This window comes from Portunus trituberculatus, chromosome 6 (genome assembly GCF_017591435.1).
Source record: "Portunus trituberculatus isolate SZX2019 chromosome 6, ASM1759143v1, whole genome shotgun sequence".
Taxonomy (NCBI): Eukaryota; Metazoa; Arthropoda; class Malacostraca; order Decapoda; family Portunidae; genus Portunus; species Portunus trituberculatus.
In genome coordinates this window covers 8,452,784-8,455,513 of record NC_059260.1, presented here as the reverse complement: position 1 = coordinate 8,455,513, position 2,730 = coordinate 8,452,784, and the positions used below count along the sequence as shown (strand labels likewise).

Genomic DNA, 2,730 nt, shown 5'->3' with positions numbered 1-2,730 from the left:
CCCTCCATGGGTGGAATGCATTGCTTACAAAATGTCGATATTATTTATATTAAAACATGATTATACTAACATTTTTTTGGTCATTCATTTTTATAATTTTATAATACAACTATCGCTTAGGTAACATAGAATAGATAAAACTATTTCTGCAGAAAAATATAATGCGCATAACTGTATTCCCGTTGGTAACGAGCAAACACTACAAGCAGCTACACGCAAGTTTTTCAAAGAGGTTCCCGCCAGCAGTGCACTTCATAACATTACATAACATAACATAAATAATAGGATAACAAAGGGCCACCAGGGCCCATCTAGGTTATCCTGTATCAGTCGCACAGCGACCTCGTCATCAGTACTTAAAGATACACTTACAAGTACACAATACATTATATACTAATTCTAAATATTTGGCCCATTAACAGGGCTAAGTCCTGCAGCGAAATCCTCTACAATTTGTGGTCCCCATACATGGGGATCATGTCTTGTTTAACTATAGTAAATTTCTTATAAAAACTATCATGCAGCGCTATACATAATTATAAATCTAATAAATTTAAGTGCTTATCTAATCTGTTTTTAAACATTGTCAAACTAGTGCTATTTACAACCGTCTCTGGCAATGCATTCCAGAAGTCTACCACCCTATGACTAAAGAAATATTTTCTTATATCTAACCTGCAGCCTTGCTTTCTAATCTTCCTGCCATGATTTCTAGTCCTACTTCCCTCCTCTAAGGTAAAGAAAGATCTCACATCTATGTAGTTTGTATCTGAGAACATTTTAAATAACTATCATATCCCTCTTATACATCTCCTCTCAAATGAAAACATGTTTAATGCCTTTAATCTATCTCTATACTCCAGGCGCTTCAAAGCTGGTATCATCCTAGTTGCTCTTCTCTGAACTGCTTCTAACATGTTGATATCCTGCCTATAGGGGGGTGACCAGGCCTGTATGCAATACTCTAAATGGGGCCTAACATAGGAATTATATAAGCTACGCACCACTTCCTTACTTTTATAACTAACATTTCTATTTATAAAACATCTTTCTAGCCAGCAGGGCACTTATTATCCCCCCAAGTGCCCAACTTTAACAGGTAAGGCTTAAATGTGTTAAAAACATTACCTAATATTACTTTATAGGGGAAGTTTAAGGTATTGTTAGTGTTCATTTCATATAATTTAATCTGCTTTCCTTGGACTGAAGCCACTCCACCTCAACAACACATACCTCCTTTTCGCCTACTTCCATCTTGTCTTTACTCAAACTCTCCTATAAGTCTTCAGCTTTATTCTCATTACGTACTACACTCCCTTGCTTTCAGAACCTCTCCCGCTTTCCCTCCCTGCCTATCTTTTTTTTTATAACATGCCTTGTCTATTTGAGTCCATGCAAGTTTTATGAAAATAACAAATATGGGTAAAATATTGTTTCTGTTATCATAATACTGTTAATTGTAATTAAGGATCTATTCAGTGAAAAAAAAAGCAAAAATGCTGTCTGTCAGCTGCTTAACATTCATTACCTGAAATCTATCTTACACAAGGTGCCAGTCAAGGGCACCTAGCTTTTTTCAAAACTTCCTAACTTTTTTTTCATAACATGCATTCTAACTTATGATTAGTTTATTGAAGTCCATGCAAGTTTTATAAAAATGACAAATATGGGTAAAATATTACTTGTATTCATAATGCTGTTCATTGTAATTAAGGGTCCATTCAGTGAAAGGAAAAAAAAATTGCCATCTGTCAACTGTTTAACAATCATTTACTGTATTTCTTTTTAACACAAGGAGAGAGCCAAGGGTGAAGAAGATAAGCTGCCTCCTCCAAGTTTATACACCTATGTAATGATCATGTCCATTGCTTGCAGTGACACCATGGAGGCAGCAGCAGGAGGTTTCTTCCTTCCTCTTGGACGACCCTGCTGATGCACAGCAGCAGCGTGCTGAGCCTGAAGGCACATGTGACACCTGCTCGGGTAGTGAATGCGGCTGCTCGAGTGCATGAGTCTGCTGCTCGGGCAGTGGAGGCTGCCATGTACCTGAAAATTAAATATTACCGGAAAAAATTAGAAGAAAATAAAACAGACAAATAAATACTGCTTGTATCATTTCTACTATAGAGTTATTTGTCATAAGCATTAACATTTTCATGATTATTGTTACTGATTTCTCTTACATAACTTTTCACTAATTTCAATTTTATCGTATTTGAACTTCATTTTATTGTGGTGGCGAGTGGACGTGTTGTGTGCGCTCCGTTTCTGGCTGTGGTTTTATAGTTAGCGAGTGGTGTTTGTGCTTGGTGTCTGTGTGTGGTGCTTTTGAGTGTTAGTGAAGTGAAAGTGTGTACTGCAAGTGTTAGATTAGAGTGAAATAGTGGTTAGAATCAGTGTTTGTGAGTTAAAAGTATTTTTGTAGAGCGAGGAGACTAGGCTTGTAACCGTCAAGTTGACCTTGAAAGAGGATTAGTTGACCTCACTTAGGCCCTCCCACCACCGCGGTTCCCCCACCCCGCCGTCACCTAGTATTTTTATTTGTTTGTGAGTTAACATATTGTAAATTAGTATGGCGGTAGCTACTGAGGTATATCAGAGTGTGATTGAGTGCGTGAAAGAGAGTGTTGAGGTGGGATTGGGAGAGTTTGTTGTGTGTGAGATGTGTGGGCACGACAGGAAGGTCGTTGACTTTTCTGAGTGTATGGTGTGTAGGCTCAAGAGCGAGAA

The 2,730-nt window shown here is 37.8% G+C and overlaps 1 long non-coding RNA gene across 1 annotated transcript; it reads left to right on the top strand.

Annotated features, from left to right (window-relative positions):
* The first annotated feature begins 944 nt into the window (after positions 1–944).
* Positions 945–2,103, top strand: LOC123517173. The gene is made up of 2 exons (XR_006678416.1): positions 945–1,099; positions 1,876–2,103. It is a non-coding gene; the product is annotated as an uncharacterized LOC123517173 (long non-coding RNA).
* Positions 2,104–2,730: the final 627 nt, after the last annotated feature.